This window comes from Mauremys mutica, chromosome 16 (genome assembly GCF_020497125.1).
Source record: "Mauremys mutica isolate MM-2020 ecotype Southern chromosome 16, ASM2049712v1, whole genome shotgun sequence".
In the NCBI taxonomy this organism is placed as follows: Eukaryota; Metazoa; Chordata; order Testudines; family Geoemydidae; genus Mauremys; species Mauremys mutica.
Genome location: NC_059087.1, coordinates 26,062,919 through 26,081,643, shown reverse-complemented (window position 1 = coordinate 26,081,643; position 18,725 = coordinate 26,062,919). Strand labels below are relative to the sequence as shown.

At 46.2% G+C, this 18,725-nt stretch overlaps 2 long non-coding RNA genes across 2 annotated transcripts in view; one reads left to right on the top strand and one right to left on the bottom strand.

Annotated features, from left to right (window-relative positions):
• LOC123351274 overlaps positions 1-15,925 on the bottom strand; it is a 124,025-nt gene extending 108,100 nt beyond the window's left edge. Inside the window, exon 1 of the long non-coding RNA XR_006573980.1 lies at positions 15,707-15,925. This is a non-coding gene — a long non-coding RNA (uncharacterized LOC123351274). The remainder of the gene's footprint in view (positions 1-15,706) is intronic.
• Positions 15,926-16,039: 114 nt separating this feature from the next.
• LOC123351275 overlaps positions 16,040-18,725 on the top strand; it is a 30,146-nt gene continuing 27,460 nt past the window's right edge. Inside the window, exon 1 of the long non-coding RNA XR_006573981.1 lies at positions 16,040-16,249. This is a non-coding gene — a long non-coding RNA (uncharacterized LOC123351275). The remainder of the gene's footprint in view (positions 16,250-18,725) is intronic.

Below are 18,725 nucleotides of genomic sequence, written 5' to 3'. Positions count from 1 at the left end.
AAAGTGCGTCGGATAACTCCCCGCAATGATTTGTGTGGCCTTTAGATCCGTTCTTCTCCGGCTTCATTTTTTTCTTTATTAAAGTTTCTGAACCCTTTCCCCCTCTCTCCCACAGCAGCTTCTGAGCTCTAACCAGTGAATTACAGCACTAATGAGGTGTTTATACTCTCTGCCCATCAATCACAGATGCGTGTGAGTGAAAGCACCAGCTGATAGCTGGGAAGCGCTCTCTTGCTGCATCTAGCAAAACATTTCATTCGATCTAGCTGAAGCCCCACCCAACCCTCCCCTCCCCTGTGACTTTTGCACTCCTAGCAAGTGAGCAGAAGTGGGGAGACCATCGTATCTGATTTTCAACCTGTGAGAGATTTAGGGCTCCCCCTTGTTCACTTCCACACCCTCCCTCTCCTCTCCTCTTTGCCCCACTTTCCATGCACTTTGCCACCTACCTAGAGCGCCATATCCCCTGAAACTGATGCCCTTGAAGTCTGGCAGATCAGGTAACATGGGATAGCAGTGCTGCCCCAGGCCCCACACAGCACGGCACATCAGCCACACAAAGAATTCTCACCCTCCTGGCTCCAGGAGAAACACTCAATGCTTTTTTCATTTCCTTTTCCTTTTCAGTGTCTGGCCCTCTGTTCAACTAGTGGCACCACTGAAGGAGTGCTGTCAAGGGCATAACTAACAACCATGTAAACACAAGTAAAAAGGACCTTTGGACTTTGAATATGAGGATTTGGGGGTTTCTTTAAATAAACTCACATCTACATAAAAAACAGTGTTGATATGGAACCTACAATTGTTTCATGTACTGCAAGCTGGGTAATAACAGGAGAGGACTTCATATTTCTAAAACTAAACGTCTTCTTTATCAAGCAAACTATTTATAGAGGTGCGGCAACTGCAGATAGCATTCCAGCCATGTGCACACAGACTGACTTCCTGGTGCTGCCTCCAAACTCTTCCTTCCTGCAACCTCTCCTCCTCCCTCCACGTTCCATGCAAGGTGCTACAACAATAGAAGAGGTATGTGCTCAGCTTCCCTTTCTGGCCCAGAGCAAATAACTACAGTTGCCAATCCTCCAGGATTGCCCTGGAGTCTCCAGGAATTAAAGATTAATCTTTAATTAAAGAGTATGTCATGAAACCTCCAGGAATACATGCAACCAGAACTGGCAGCCCTACAAATAACTGGCAAACAGTGGGCCAAATCCCGAAGCAATATGTATGGTGCTGTAAGATACATCCCAGACAGTGGTTTACTGCAATCTCCATCTAGCCTAGGGAAATAGAGCAGAGGATCTGGCCCAACGTTCCTACCAATCTTGTATAAGAGGCGAGTCTCATGGCAAGTCTCTAAGGGGAGACTATGAATAGAAGGAGTTAAGCCCATCACATCTGTCCCTTTCTGACTTTCACCCCTGAGCCATCTCCCTCTGTCTGGCTCTTGCTTTGTTTCTCTAAATCCAGGCCCTGGTTCAGATCTTTCTCCATATCCTGCTCTCACGCCATCTTCCCCTATCCAGCTGCCACTCTCAGGTTGCTTCCCTTGATCCAGTTCCTTTTCCCTTGGATCCTGCTATTCCTCCTGCTGTCTAGCTGCTCCTCCCTCTGCACTGTTTCTACAATGACGTTATCATTTACCACCAACACCACCTTACTTTGGGTCTTTGCCTTTCAGAGGATTAATTTTCTAGACCTTCAATTTTAAAACACTAATCGGCAAAGGAGTGAATTGCTTTATTAACTAAAGCCCCTAAACAGCCCCTCTGCAGCTTCATGCCATGGTCAGATTTCCACCAAGGAGAAGACTAAGGCCTTGGGAGAGAGAGATGTTGGGTTCTGCGGTGGAGAAAATGTTGGCAGCTCTTCTTAGCAAAGCAGGAAGCCTTAAGACCTAGAGAGGCTTAGGAAACCTCTGTGCTGACCTTTCTGTTCCAGGAGCCACTGCTCTCCCATGGCGGGAGAGAAAACAGAACGAAAGAAAGAGACAGACTGAATGTGGAACAAACCATCAGCTGCAGCACATGGGACATTATGCTAAGGCAGGTTGATAATGATCCCTAAAACAGAGAGGAATGGTACCATGAGTATACAAGGAAGAAGAGCCATTGCCTTGCTGTACTGTATGGGTCACATTTGCAAAAGTGCTCAGCTCCCATTTAGGCCCTGAAATAAGAGGTGGGATTTTCAGAATTGCTCAGCATGTTGGAAGCTGAGTCCCTTTGAAAATCTGGCCACGAGAGGCATGATGTGAGCTGCTGGGAGCTGAATTCCTTTGAAAACCTGGCCCCAGCTGTGGGGCGTTGAGCCCTCGACAATCCAGCCCTGAGCTGTCTTGAACATCTGGCACTTGTGATTTTGCAGAGTCAGTGTCAGCACAGAGATCACTAACTGTCCCCTGCTCCAGTTCTCCTGAATAGCGGGAACAGTTCTGAATACTGGACACTTTGTATAGCTTTTTTTTTCTTTGCTTGAATTGATCAATAAAGTTTTTTAAGCTCTGGAGCAGGCTTCCAAGGGAGACTGTGGAATCCCCATCATTGGAGGTTTTGAAGAACAGGTTAGACAAACACCTGTCAGGGATGGTCTAGGTTTACTTGATCATGACACAGAGCAGGAGCCTGGACCAGATGACCTCTCAAAGTCTCTTCCAGCCCTACATTTCTACGACTAAACACCATTTGTCCCCAAAATGTGTTAGATAATTCCATTGCTGTGGAGTGAGGCTTATCCCAAATCACTCCCACTCACCATTTAAATGCAACCACCTCTAGAGTGGAACATAGTAGCTGTTAAACAGGGCACAGTAACTCTACAGAAGAGAGAGAGACTTAGATATCCAATTGCTGAGACCTTAGATTAGATTGAGAGAGAGAGATCGAGCACAGCACAATGGCTTGTAGACAGGATTTTCAAAAGATCGAAGTGACTTAGGAACACAAGTGTCACTGTAAATCAATTGAAAGTCAATAGGACCTGGGCAGTACTGACTCAGAGGGCAAATGTGTGTGTGTGTTGGGGACTGATGGTTCATACATAGATGAGGACTTGTATGTAAGAATCAGCTGTTTCAAATTTAAAGCAAGGATCATTCTGAGATAAGGACAATCCTAAATATTCCCTGCATGACCCTTGTGTTTCTACATTCTGCATCATTCATCCTTACACTTACGCAAGCACATTGACGTATATGACCTCCAAGGTCAACAATTCCACTTTGGGCAGCACCCAAGGTTTCAGTCAAGTGCTGGTCAGGCCTAACCCAGCAGAGCTTATGAGATGTGATCAGATCACAACCGGAGTCCCAGGAACGGATGAACCAGGGAAACAGCCTGTGCAACGCGGGGCGTGGGCGGGGAGAATACAGCAACAAAGCAGGTCTTCTTGCAAAAACAGTGTCCGTGAGCACTCGTGAATTCCCAATGCCTGTGTGGCTGAACCATGGTGTTGGAAATATGAGCCTAAGTATCTAGTCCAAGGTTGCACAAAAAGTCAGTGGAGCAGCCAGGATTAGAACGGAGGCTTCATGATTCCCATTTGCTTGCTGCAATTTGCTAGAACACACTCCCTCTTTGAGTGGGCTATTTAGGGTATGTCAACGCAGCAAAGAAAAACCCATGGCTGGCCCGCCCCAGCCGACTCAGGCTCGCAGGGTTCAGACTGCAGGGCTGGTTCACTGCTGTGTAGCCGTCCGGGCTTGAGCTGGAGCCTGGACTCTAGGACCCTGCAGAGAGAGGGTCCCATGTCTACCGCCCTGCAGCCCAAGCCCTGTGACCCCGAGTCAGCTGGCACCAGCTGCGGGTTTCTCTTTGCTGGGTAGACATACCCGTAGAGCCCAGCTGATCACCGTCTGATCCACCAAGAAGTCCCACTGAAACCAACAAGACTCCCAAGGTGCTACCCAATGTGTGAACCTGGCAGAATCAACTCTTAGGAATCACAGGAGGGATTTGGAGGATAAAGGGGGGCAGCCCACACAGGTCTAACAGTCCATGGCAAATAATAAGAGGTGGGGACAACTGCTATTTCATCTGCCTATGCCCCCCACATTGACAACAACACATGCCAGCCTGTCTGTATGCCTGGCCCCCCCATGACATTTCTCTCATTACATTCTTGCTGGCCAGCCCTCTTCCTTTCCAACAATCTTACCCTTTCCTTCACTCTCTGCCCCCGCAACATACACACAACCCTGCGATGGGAGGCTCAGCTGCTTCGCAACAGTGACAGGAGAAAGCCAGGCCGGCTGCAGGCAGATGTTGCCGGCGCCAATTCCTCAAGTGCACTGTAACCCTGGTGCCCGGTTACACCACCTCCACCACGTGTGTCCTCCCCAGCCGCTCTCAACCCTCCAAGCAGCCTTCGCAGAAGTCCACCGATACCATTAGCCCCCTTACTGCCTTTTCCTGCTACAGCCCAAGCCCAGGGATGAGAAGAGCAGATGAGAAAAATAAAACAGGTGCTTATACTGCCTGCAGTTTCTTTCTTTCTGCCTTTCCCCCCTTTTTTCACTCCTCTTTTTTTTCTTCCCTATTAAAAAAAAAATACAGACAAGAAAGCAAACACAGGCAGCCAAAAGCTCATTAACATACTTGACCTTTCAGAAGAAAATTAATTCCAACTTCGCACATACCGGCTGTGTTGCTCGGTTTTGTCAAAACGGTGGCATCATTAGAGAGGAGAAGAGATGGCTCAAGGGGACGGGGTGTCTGCCACCTCAATGGAACTTGCACGGAGTTACTGAGTGCTGGCATAAATAAAGCAATGACATGGGCCATTCTGTCAGCTTTTCACATGAAATTAATCTTCGTTTCGTTGGCTGTGTAAATTTTTATCACCACGGAGTGAGGGGTGATGAATATAGCACAGCATCCTGACAGCCATGGCCTGAAAACTCGAGATTGTCTCTGCATCTTAACCGCTGTGGTGCTTCGAAAATACACAAAGAGGGAATGGTAGGATGGGGTGTGGGTCTGTCTGTGCGTGTGAGCGATTGCCTGACACTCTCTTTAGATACGAATGTGCCGTGGCCTTGGAACTCCGCCAAGCTTAGGTTTCCTGGCTTGAGGGCAGTGGCAAACGAATCGTTGCTTCTCTCTTCTCTGCACCCCAGTGCAAAAGTGAACTTGGATCCAGCATGCACTGGGGGCTGCCAATTTGCTAACTGCTCTTTAAAGGAGAATAGGAGCAGCTCCTCCTGTATCTCCACTGTTTGTTGTTGTTTTTAATCCTGGGAGGGATGGGAGAACGTCGTGGTACCTTCCAGGTCTGGAGGTGACATTATTTGCTGCTATCAGATATGTGTGAACAACACACACACAGAAACCCACGTATCCATACCATAAACACAAACACATCTGCTCCAGCACGATCACCCACATACCCCTGCACACACAGTCAACATATACGTGTGCATTCCTAAACACACCCACAACTCGCAAGAAAGCACCGGTTCATACTTATTATAAACTCAGGCATGCACACCACAACCATACCGACACACACTTGCTGAAACAAAGACACGTGTATTTGCAGACCCCCTTATGGCCACCGTCTCCCCTGTGTAGCATGGATGTAATTGGTGGGGTGGATGGCATCGAGAGCCTTAACCCTTTTGCTCACTCACACAGCAGCAGTGCAGAATTCTCTACCGACTGCTCAAACATTGGCAAAGAGCGAAGCCTGCCTACACCAAACTGACTGACAACTAGCGGCCTCAAGAGCATGTGGACTGCTGGCTGAGAGAGACTGGGCCTCCAGCCAGCTCTCAAACATGCTGTGGTTGGCATCCCATGCTAGTCAGGGACACAGACTGCTCTTTTTCAGAGCAGCAGTGACATGGGCCAGCAGAGCATCTCTCCTGGCCTGAAACGAGCTATCCTGCCCTACACCAGGGCAGATGCTCAAGGACAATATGTAAGGCTGGAACTGTGTTGCTTCCCCTCCCTCCCAGCTGCCAGCAGTAAAAGAAGGGCTTTGCCCCTGCACTCAAAATGCATGACCGGCTATGGTACCCATTACAGTAGTATCAGAGCACCTCACAATCTTTGATGCATTTACCTTCACAACACTTTTCTGAAATAGGGAAGTGCCATTATCCCCATTTTACAGAAGGGGAACTGAGGCACAGGGAGGCTAAATGACTTGCCCCAGTCATCACAGTTCAGGGCAACTGGACCTGCATTCCCTGTGGATGGCCCCTCAAGGGCACTCACTCCAGGCTCCCAGCTCCTCAGCAGTCAGCTCTCTCAGGTACAGACCTGGGTCTCTCTCCCTCCTTTCCAAGCTGCTCAGCTCCCTGCCTGCACCATGATATTCCCAGCAAACCAGGCAGTCTAAGGAAGCCAGCTCTTTGAAGGCTATGAACAGCTATAGCTGCCAGCAGTCACAGGTTACCACACAGCCAGCAAGCACATTTATTCTTAAGGTGAAAGCATTAAAGAGAAAACGTATTTAAAATAATAAAAGAACCTCCAGGCATGCTAAAAGTTTGCCAGAGATTACCCCAATTCCATCCTCGGGCTCTGGTAGGTGTAAGTCCTTCAAATCCCGCAATTGGGTTTTCTCCATGATTACAAGTTTATAACTGTCTCAGATTCAGAACCAGAATCACCAGGAATAGTTCAGTCTTTCCCTTATCTAACTTGGGCCTTTGCTCTTGGCCTCATGTAACTGGTGATCAGCAGACAAAAAACCCTCTCTTCAGGGCAAAGCATCAAAAGGCTGGGGTTTTGCGTAACCGGAGGTGAGGAATTTGTATTCTCCCCTCCCCAGGCAAGCCACTTCACATGTATTGTCCCCAAAGTCCATTCTTCTCTGGCATTTTCACTATGGCCCTTTCAACCACCATGTCTCACATCTCCTCCCTCGAGAGGCTACTTACAATCCCAGCCCACAATAATACACAAACGATTCATCTAATATAATGGAACCTAAAGATACTTAAACTTAATTCAATAAGGTTTCCCAAGTCTCCAGGAAATTGCCATCTCTGTCACGCCAACATCAGGAAGTTTTTGAGGGAGCAGGAAATTGAACCCAAGTATCCTGTAACATAGGCTGGTGCCCCTAGCCACCGTGCCATCCTTCTTCTAGCAAGGCACATAAAAGGTAAGAAGAAGAGGTTCTTTAAATACATTAGGAGCAAGAGAAAGAAAGGAAAGAGTAGGTCCTCTACTTAGTGGAGAAGGAGAGCTAATAACTGAGAACATCAAGAAAGCGGAGATGCTTAATGCTTATTTTGCTTCACTCTTCACTAATAAGGTGAATGGTGACCAAATACTCAACACAATATTAACAACAAGAGGGAAGAGATGCAAGCCAAAATAGGGAAAGATCAGGTTAAAGAATATTCAAATAAGTTGGATGTTTTCAAGTTGGCAGGCCCTGATGATATTCATCTGAGGGTACTTAAGAAACTAACTGAAGCAATCTCAGAACCCCTAATTATTTTTGAGAACTCCTAGAGGACATGTGAGGACCCAGAAGACTGGAGAAACACAAACCTAGTACCTATCTTTTAAAAGGGGAAAAAAGAGGACCCAGGGAATAATAAACTAGTCAGCCTGACTTCGATACTTGGAAAGATACTGGAACAAACTTCTCAACAACCAGCTTGTAAGTGTCTGGAGGATAATAGGGTTATAAGGAATATCCAGCATGGATTTGTCAAGCACAATTCATGCCTAACCAACCTAATTTCCTTCTTTAACAGGGTTACTGGCCTACTGGATGTGTGGGGAGCAGCAGATGTGACATATATTGATTTTAATAAGGCTTTGGACATAGTCCCACATGATAGCCTCATAAACAAACTAGGGAAATGTGGTCTAGATGAAATTACTCCAAGGTGGGTGCACAGCTGGTTGAAAGACTGTACTCAAAAGAGTAGTTATCAATGGGAGGGCATAACTAGTGGGATCCCAAAGGGGTCAGTCCAGTGACTCAGATAATAGAGTGGAGAGTGAGCTTATACAATTTGCAGATGACACCAAGCTGGGAGGGGTTGCAAACACTTTGGGGGACAGGATTAGAATTCAAAATGGTCTTACATTTGAAAACTGGTCTGAATTCAACAATTCAACAATAAATAAAAACAAGCGCAAAGTAGGAAGGGAAAAATCAGATGCACAACTACAAAATGGAGAATAACTGGCTAGGTGGTTGCATTGCTGAAAAGGATCTGGGAGTTATAGTGGATCACAAATTGAATATGAATCAACAGCGTGATGCAGCTATGCAGAAAGCTAATATTATGGGGTGTGTTAACAGGAGTGTGGTATATAAGACATGGGAGGTAATTGTTCCGCTATACTCAGCACTGGTGAGGCCTCAGCTGGCGTATTGTGTCTCATTCTGGACACCACACTTTAGGAAAGATGTGGACAAATTGGAGTCAAGTATCAGAGGGGTAGCCGTGTTAGTCTGGATCTGTAAAAGCAGCAGAGTCCTGTGACACCTTATAGACTAACAGACGTTTTGGAGCATGAGCTTTCGTGGGTGAATACCCACTTCGTCGGATGCAAATTGGAGACACTCCAGAGGAGAGCAACCAAAGACAAGCAAAGGTTTAGAAAACCTGACCTATGAGGAAAGGTTAAAAAAACTGGGCATGTTTAGTCTTGAGAAAAGAAGACTGAGCGGTGAGCTGATAACAGTTTTCAAATATGTTAAGGGCTGCTATGAAGAGGACAGTGATCGATTGTTCTCCATGTTCACCGAAGGTAGGACAAGAAGCAATGGGGATTTAGGTTAGATATTGGGAAAGTCATTCTCACTGGAAGGGTAGTTAAGCTCTGTAATAAGATTCCAAGGTGGGTGTGGAATCCCCACCAGTGGAGGTTTTTAAGAACAGGTTGGACAAACAACTGTTAAGGATGGTCTAGTTTTACTTGGGCCTGCCTCAGGGCAGAGTGCTGGACTTGATGGTTTCTCTAGGTCCCTTCCAGCTCTATAGTTGTATGACTCTCCTGTACTGTATTTCCCAAACAAAAATGCTGACCCAGACACACAAGCTTGTGTACACCCACATTAATGCCCACGTGGGCACAACGACACACCAACCCTTATGAATCATAGAATCATAAGCTCGTATCAGTCCCCAAAACACATATATATGGAACCCACCAAAACCCACTAATCAGGCACGCAGACAGGGACCGATGATACATGCACATATGCATACAGCAGGAACTCCCACCCAGATAAACTGGCATGGAGGCACACACAAAAGGGGGGAAAAAACCATTTTGAACACAGATGAATGTCACTCAGACTTTTAAAGCCAGAAGGGACCATTGTGATCGTCTCGTCTGACCAGCACATGGCAGGCCCCGGAACCTCACCCACCCACACCTATAATAGGCCCACATGCACCTCAAAACACGTGCACCTGCTAGGGCACATACATGAACACACATGTAGACAAGAATACCCGTTCATGCATTTCCAAGCAGACACGCACATTTGAAGACCCAGCACACACGACCGTTTCTAAGCACTTGCACACAAATGTGCACAAACACACAGAATAAGGGAGCAAATTCTGCTTCTGAGCTACCATCATGCAAATCTGAAGCAATTCCATTAAGCTCTATTTTGCATTGACACTGGTGTAATAGAGACCAGAGTCCAACCCCCTTTACGCTCAACCTCAAACAGCTCTAAAGAGCCAGATGCACATTGCGCACATATGCACATTGTCATATGCACTCTCACATGGCCCCCCCGAACCACAGGTACACTCTCAAATGCTCACATGCCCTGTGCGTGCCATTAATCACAGTTATCACGCACATGAATGAGTGGATCTTGCACTCTGACAGGCAAACATCAAGGAAGCCCCATGGCATGCCGTGTGCATTGGTCCCATCTCACAGTTGACTTGAGCTCTCAAGACCTTTCTTTGCTTGAGGTTGAAAAGTATATCAGCAGGGAGCATGGGGCTTCTTCTAACAGGGATCTGAAAGGAGGAGAAAGAAAAATTCCCTTTCCTCATTCAGCCACAAACCTTACAAATTTGTGCAAGATACCAGAGGGGTAGGAGCCTCTATAGAACAGAATTTGGCATTGTTCACACCCAGATTGTACCAGGCTTTCAAACCAGTGCAACCAGATCAATGCAACTGTCAAGTCAGGGTTGATTAGAAGCTGTTTTACTGAGAGACCATAGCCAGGACACTGGTGTTATCCCTTCCGCCTTCCCAAAAGCACCATGGAGTCAGTCATGTCTCCTAGGGGCAAACCCACCAATCAGGTGGAAGGGATCTCACAGGTTAGCGCCTCATCCGTAGGGCAGGCCTCATAACACAGCAACATCCTTCTGCAGTGTCAGCCCTGGGGGTGAGCCCAAGTCCTAGGGCAGAGGTCAGAGAAAGTTGTGATGGGCACCAATATGAGAACCTGAAGGGTGGGGGAGAGATGGAGAGATAGGACAGATGGATAGATCAGAAGGCCAGTTCCCCAAAGTGATGGGAAGGTAACATGTGCCTAGTCTCACAGATTTTAAGGCAGAAGGGACCATTATGATCATCTAGTCTGATCCCCTGCTTAGCGCGCTGAACTTGCTGAGACCTGAGTCCCATCATGTCCCAGCTCACCCTGCTTGGAAGCAAAGCCACCGCCTTGTGCTTTCTTTTGTATTGTTTACCTTTTTTGCTGTCAGTACAGCGATAGCCAGGAGAATAGGGGGAGCTGCAGCTGTCTGCCCTGATTGACAGGTGCATCCTGTTGGCTCGCTCTCTCTCCTCCCACACCTAATTGGATAATTTCCCCTCTTCCCCTCCTTGCTGAGTCCTCTCTGCAGCTAGTTTGTGTGCGTGTGTGTGTGTGTGCGTGCGTGCGCATCGTTGTTCATTTCCAGTGGCTTGGGCCTTTTTGAGAAGAGATTAAAAGGTGCCCGTTTCTCGTTCCAGCTGCATGGGCTTGTTAACACGTATCTCAGTGGGAAGCGGCACCACTGGAGCATCTCTCTCCCTCTTGCCAGCCCTTTGTAGCTTGTGGAAGTAACATAGTCGTCGAGGGAGGACGTCTTATGTCTTGAGACAAACCACATCCCTCCAGGGCGCGCGTCCACCCTGGAAGAGAGTGGAAGTGAGACAAGGGAACGGGCCGAGTCTCTCCGAGGCGTCCGTGCACGCACGCTGAATGCAATGACTCAGCCCCAGTGGAAGCGACGGGGTGAGAAGAGACAGAGCGAGCATCCCTGAAAGGATTTCAGAGGTAGAACTAGAACAATCTGAATCGCTGTCCTCCTCACGGCAATCCCCATTGTCACTGGGGGAGACACGATTTGATCTGACTGGAAAAGGTGATCAGAGCAGGGCCCAAACAGAAGGTGGCACAGTATAAAAGTGCTGAGCCCAAATGCATGTTAAATATGGTATTCCTAGCTTGCATAGTTTTTAACATGCACAGCCTGCCATTCAGCCCTCACACACACACACCCACACCCACACACCTGCCATCAATCCTGGGCACACCCAGAGGCATGGTACACACCGGCATTCCAAATTCCTGCACCAGGACATACCAATTAAAAGCAGTACAAATGCCATGGAGCCAAACGTTTGAGTAACCGGGGGGACCTTGATAGCCCTTTGTAGAAGAAGTCGTGAAACACGTTGCTAACGACTAAAAATACATACTATGGAAGAGAAGAGGAGAGGAGCTTTCAGTCATTCACCCGTGTACATGCTGTATGATCCAGTTAGAATCAATAAGATTCAGTAACATAGTAAAGACAGATCCAATACAATATGCCAGATTCAAGCCCCCCTGAATGCCAAGGGAGTTCAAATCCAAATCCAGACCTGAACCTGGTCTGTTACTGAAAAAGGTGGTGGCAAGTTACCATTACAAGACTGGGAGTTCTTCAAAGGAGCTGAGCTGTTATAGTTCATTAGTTAGTTTATAATCAGTGAGCTATGTATGCAAATCTGCAGAACATGGGTGAGAGGGCTATACACCATGATCATTATATCTGATAAGGCGGATGAGGGGGAATGCATAAGTAGGCGACCAGAATAAATGATTTACCAGAGTAATAAAAGATCAAGGCAAATGTTCCTAATGCATCTCGGAGCATCTAAAGCCTGAAGTGGAGTGGTGTATACCCTGAGGCTGTCGGCCCCACTAAAACTTCTTGCAATAAACAAACATCTTGCATTGCATTATCCAAAAGGTGGAAACTTATTCAGAAGGTTCCTTTCTCTCTCATTCCCACCAGGAAACCAACGCTGGGTAAAAATCTGCCCAACCAGGGTCTGATTCTCCTTTTCAATAAGAGCCCTTTCCAGTGCTCTAGTAGTGTAAAGCGGTGTGACTTCTAAAGCACATCAACATGTTGTGCCATAAACTGTAACTGGCCCATGTAGCCCCTGCTGGCAAAAACAAAAAGTTCCGTAGTGCACTTGAACATTGTGCTGTTCCAAACAGTACTGAATTAAAGTGCATTAGGGAACTTTTAGTCTGTGTCAGCGGGGTCTACACAGGCCAGTTAACGTGCAACATATTGGTGCGCTTTAGAAATCAAACCACTCTAGCATGTTTTGCCGCTGCCTGTAGACATGCCCTTGGAGCTCATCTACACATGGAGTTAGTTTGGAATAGCTATTCCTGATTAATGACTCCCGATTGGCTTCTTGTGTAGATCAGGCTAATTTGGAACAAGGTACTCTGATTTCAGAATAAGAGCATCCAGGTATGGAGTTGATCAGTAACAGTTAGATTCGCCCTCTATTTACCTTATTCCAGATTAACTTTTCCAAGTGTAGACAAGCCCTTGGTGTAACTACGAATCACATCTTTCAAAATCCAATCAAATCCTCACTCCAGTTCTCAAGTAACAAATGACATTTATGAATATTGGTTTAAATAGTGCCCTTTGCTCAACCTTCTCAAATCTAGGGTAGTTTGAACCTCAAAGTCCAGGTTCAGTTTATAGACACAGACCTTGGGATTGGAAAAAGAAAGGACAGGACTGGATCCATAAAGATGCTGTATTAATTTAGGGCTGGACCCCTTACTCTGCGAGTAGTCTCGCTGACATTGTAACCAGATGCCCCCGGATGGGTCCACTGGCACTGGGGAATGAACTCAGGGCCTGTGATAACCATGAGCCTCTACTGTCTGAGCTAAAAGAGCCACTTCTGATGGCTCAAAGGCCATAGCAGGCTCATAAACATCTATATGGTCCAGGCACTATAGGGGGACACGAAGCAATACTGTGTAAACATGGGCTACAAAGTCAGTGGGCCGGATTATGATACTCCTATTTATTTGGAGCAGTACTTTACCTCCATGGAGATCAGTGGACCAGACTCTGGATGCTCTAGTTCTGTGACACCCACTCCAGTGCCCTATCCACTAAACCTCCAGTTCAGTGAGACTTCCGTGAGTCTTTGACTTCAGTTGGAGCAGGATGGGGCCATTAGAAAGATGCACGACTAGCACCGCACTTCCCGTCCAAATGCCTGCTGCTGACCATATGTACACAGAGGATGCGTGGGCCTGAGAACCTCATAGATTCATAACATAGGCACCAACTCCGTGGGTGCTCAGCGGATGCTTAGCATCCATCAGCAGCCAAGCTTCCCCCTTCCCCCAGTGCTTCCCGCCCGCCGGCGGCCCTGTTGATCAACTCCTCCCACACTACGGAACAGCTGTTCAGCAGCATGCAGGAGGTGCTGGGAGGGAGCGGGAGGAGTAGGGATGGGGTGCGCTTGGGGGAGGGGACAGGAAGAGGCAGGGAGGGGGCGGAGCAGGAGCAGGAAGAGGTGGGGCAGGGCTGGGGGCTTGGAGGAAGAGGTGGAGAGGGGGCGGGCCTGGAGCAGATGAAGTCAGCGCCTATGAGTCGTAGATTATAAGGCCAGAAGGAGCCACTGTGATTATCTAGTCTGACCTCCTGTATAATACAGGGCCATTGCAATTCCCTGTGCCAGCTGACCATTCTCCCTCTGGGACACAGACACAAGCAGCACTTTGGAAGAAAGGAGTGAAATCCTGCCTCCATTGAAGTCAATGGGAGTTTTGTCGCTGACTCGAGGGGAGCCAGGATTTCATTCTAGGGGATATTTTGCCCTGCTCCTGTGCTGGGAGGGGTTCCCTGCACTCATTAAGGACAGGGCAGGGTTTAGCCCTTAGTTTGCATAACTTCCATAATGCAATGCTGTGCCATAAAAAGGTTTGATTTAAGTTACGACATGCCACCAGTGATGAGAAAGTCGGGTAAGATTTGCTTTTCAGCTCTTTCCTCTGAAACTGTCATTAAAAATGATTGATAGCTAAGACAAAGTCTAAGCAACAACATGATTAGAGCGGAGCCCCACCATAAATTTAAAGGCTTTTTTCCCTCTGTTGCACTGTATCGAGTTACTAGAACAGTATAACCGTATGAATCCAGGGACGGCAAAGTCTGATGACTGAAACTCAACTGCTAAGTGTTTAAAAGGTGATATCTCATGAAACACATGTTGGTTGCTCAGGTTAAAACAATGATTCCTTGTAGAAAATAATAAACCACTACTTTAAAAAAAGAAGTTACATTGTAAAATGACATTCTCCATAAGCAGCAGACTAATAAGCCGCTGGACGTGGTGAACTGTGATGCATAGCACAGTGATAATGCTCTGCAAATGTTGAGAGGGGAGAGAGAGAAAAAATGGGCTGAGATTTTCAAAGCTGCATTAAAGGATTTGGATAGAGCTGATCAGAATTTCTTTTTCCCGTGGAAATTTTTTTCCATTGAAAATTTTCACTTTTCATTTAAAAAACCCTCGAATTCTGGTGTTTTTAACATAAACTTAAAATTTTCTGTGGGAAGAAGACAATTTGCATGCAAAAAAAAATTTAGTCAATATCCCAATTGGCTGTCAAAAACCAGTTTTGACAGAAGATTTTCAATCAGCCCTAGATTTGGATGGAACGGGATGTCCAAAAACCTTAGGCAGCTGTGGAAATCTCAGCCTGGGAGATTACATAAAAACAAGGCTTAGCAAAAAATATTTTGCCACCATTTTTTGTTTTGTTTTTTCTTAAATGAACCATTGCAACACAGTGACATGGCACCATTCAGATGCCACATTTTACAACACACCCCAGGCATGGAGAGATTATGCAGTATCAGATAGGTAGAGTGGAGGCAGTTCAGCTAAAATAAGAAATCTCCTGAAATTTTTGCCCATTTTTAAAAACAAATTCAAGCCTTAAACATTTGAGGTTCTGAAGTATTCAGTTTGAGAATCTTCAGTACTGATTTCAGGGACTGGAACTGGAAGAGACAAAAATACCACAAGGAAAGGTTCGTCTCATAGTATTTTAACCAGAAGTAGCAAGAATCTCACCAGAAAACGTGCAAAGAGTCCTGTGGCACCTTATAGACTAACAGACGTATTGGAGCATGAGCTTTCGTGGGTGAATACCCACTTTGTCGGATGCAAGTGGGTATTCACCCACGAAAAGCTCATGCTCCAATATGTCTGTTAGTCTATAAGGTGCCACAGGACTCTTTGCTTCTTTTACAGATCCAGACTAACACAGCTACCCCTCTGATACCAGAAAACTTGTTTGCACAAAATTTATCATCATATTTTTGCATAGGTTTGGAAAGTTTAGATCCACCGTCTAATTTCTAGGGCTTAAGTTAAAATCCGGTTTAAGTGGGAACAAGTCCACTGAAATCAAAGGATTTTCATCTACTTACGCTAGGTCTGGATTTGGCCCATCACAGTTGAAGTTTTTGAGGTTTGTCCTACTTAGTAGATGCAGTAGTGCTAACAGGATTATGGATTGTATTGTCTGCATTAGCCATCACAGCTGAATCAGTGCTGCGTTAGATACTGCTACAGTAACATTATAGTTTCCACAAAGATGCTTCAGCAATTTACCCTGGTGATTAAACTGCAGCCATATATTGTGCAGAATAAATAACAGGGTAACTGTGAATTATGGGGCTACGATTCCATCGACGGGTTCTGGTGACATCATAAACCACAAGAACCAAGCTTGAGTCATCAGAACTCCCGAGATGGAATTATAAGACCTAGCATTCAAATTGTGCTCTTTAAAGATATTTGATATAATATATAAATCTGACAGAATGAGAAAGAGAGGCAGAGACAGACCGCCAGACTCTAGGCCGACCACGCACTCTCCTGGCCACCACGAGTCTGCAGCCAGAGAGTGGTAACAGCTGCAGCTGCCACAGAGCACTGGAGACAGACCGCCGGGCATTCGGCTCAGCCAGGTACATGTCTTTAGTCAGTTGTGAAACCTAAGATTGATCTCCCCTGTGGGACTGCAGGGAGCTCTTAGCCTTGCAGCCAGCCCATGTAATCTGGATTCCCAGCAAAGGGTTCTAGGAGTGTCAGGAGCCATGAAGCACCAGGGGAAGCATAGCAGCTGAATTAGGAGCTCTGTTTCCTTAGTGAATTCATCTTTTTTGGAGAGGGGTGAACCCCAAGAGTTATGAGTTCAGGTTAGAGCCACAAAGTTCAGCAAGCTGCCTTCCACCCAGTGTTGCAACTTTATGATGCTAGACTTCATGTCCCGTTGGGGTCCATAGCACAGACTGAGGCTATTATATATATGATATGTGCAGGCTGCAAGTTTTCTCTTCCATAAGAGGGATAGTGGGCCAGGTTCTCTACTAGTGTAAATTGGTGGCATTAGTTTACACGAGCTGAGGATCTGGCCCAATGCCTGTGGAGTTGGGGTAATATATTCCTACCATTAATGACCATGGTGGTTGATAGTCATTGATTGCTTTGTACATTTTGGCCCATTAAATGTTATTTAAACATGCTGATGTATCAGAGGACTGAGTAACGCAGAAGACTGGCGATAGGAGATGGAACCTTTCACCTCTAAAGGTTGCCAGATCAAATCTAACATTCACCAGAATGTATCATTAGCAGAGAACAAAAATGAAGCTGTGTTTCTGTCCCTCTCTGGGTTTAGGATCATCTGAGTAACCACCCTGTGGTTGTTCTGTGAGCCGTAGAAATGAGCTGGTAGTTCTGAGTTTTATTCCCCACAGGACAGGTGTCCTCATCACAAAAGCCAGCACCATAATGAACACCCTGGTTGCAAGAATCAGCAAAGAGGCCCAAACTGTCCTTGAACTGGACAAACAATATGGTGACCTCCCAAAAGTGAAGTAAACACCTACCTTATCTCTTTCGTTCCCTTACACCCTGCCACCATATCTCATGTAACAGCTTGAGTTCATGGATCCAGGTTCTTAGTTTGACCCTCTTCTAGGTGAAATATACATACAGGGCGTAATTTTTTAAAGTATTCAGCATTGGCCTAACTCTGATCCCATTGAAGTAAATGATTAAGCTCCCATGGGGAACTGTTAGACCAATATTGAGCATTTTTGAAAATCCCACACGTATATTTTTTGATATAGTGTATAACGAGACGTGCATTGTAATGCACTTTATTAGACACAGAAACAAAACCACATTTTAATAGCTTTTTATATCGATTTTAGAGCAGTGGGTCACAGGACTACAATAAAGAACATTTTTCAGAGTCTAAAAAAACCCCAACAAACTATTGAGCTTGATTCTGACCTCAGTGTAAATCTGGAATGACCTGAATGAAGTCAGTTACTTCAGAGTTGCACCGGTGTAAACGAGATGGTACATTATGTTTTTGCTCGCAATTCACCTTATCTTGCCTCTTCTTGATAGGAAGAGGAGTCATATGGATGAAGAAATCAGAAAATGCCCATGTCTTTTGTAACTGGAAAACAAGTGGCAGGGTTAAGCATTGTTAAAAGTCCCTTGACCCAATGGAACTATATTTGCTTGCATCAGGTCTGAATTTGTCCCTATGTGTCTATCTTCCAGCTTATAAGGGTTCCCGCTACCCACCCACCATATTTTGACTGTTGTCCATGCTGTATGGATTTCCACCATTTCTCCTCCTTTTCACGATCATGGCTTATGTTTGTCTTAGTATTTCTTAGACAGTTGCAATTTTCATCGGGTGCTTTATCTGGGTGGGGGAGATAATACTCCTGACCCACTTTGCAATTCCAGTTCCTGCATCTGCCCTGGGAAATCAATCATCCTTGCAATACTCCACTGCAGCTATGCTACGAACAAGAGGCAGTGTTGTTTAGCGGAAAGGATTGTGATGCTGGTCTGGGGTCTACATGCGGCTCTGGCACTGACTTGCTCTATGACTCTGAGCAAGTCATTTGATCTCTGTTGCCCTTAGAGCCCTTTGTCTTGTCCAAAGTGTAGGTTCTTTAGAGCAGGGACTGTCTCTCACTCACCGTTCGTACAGTGTCTAGCGCAGTGGGGCCCGGATCTGAGCCTCTAGATGGTATTGCAATATAAATAATAACTGGGACAACAGAATTCATTTCACCAATGACCCAAAGACTCACGATCATTTCAAATGAATCTGCCAGTTCCTCCATTCCCAGTGCACTGAGGGTGGGAAAAAAAACTCAGCTTCTTTGTCACATTCATTTGCCCTCCTAACCATCGACCCAAAACATTGCCTCCTCTAATGTGACGGCGGGGGAAAGTTCCACCCATCACAAGCATAGCCCAGCGCTTTCTCAGGGGTCGGAAAAACAAGCGTACCTGCTTTCCATTTGAGAGGAGCTCACATGTGAGATTCACTTGACTTGATTTGGGAAAACCCTGCATGATATAGTCCCCTTTGTCCCTCCACCCCCTCCTGAAAAAGAAGGAGGAAAA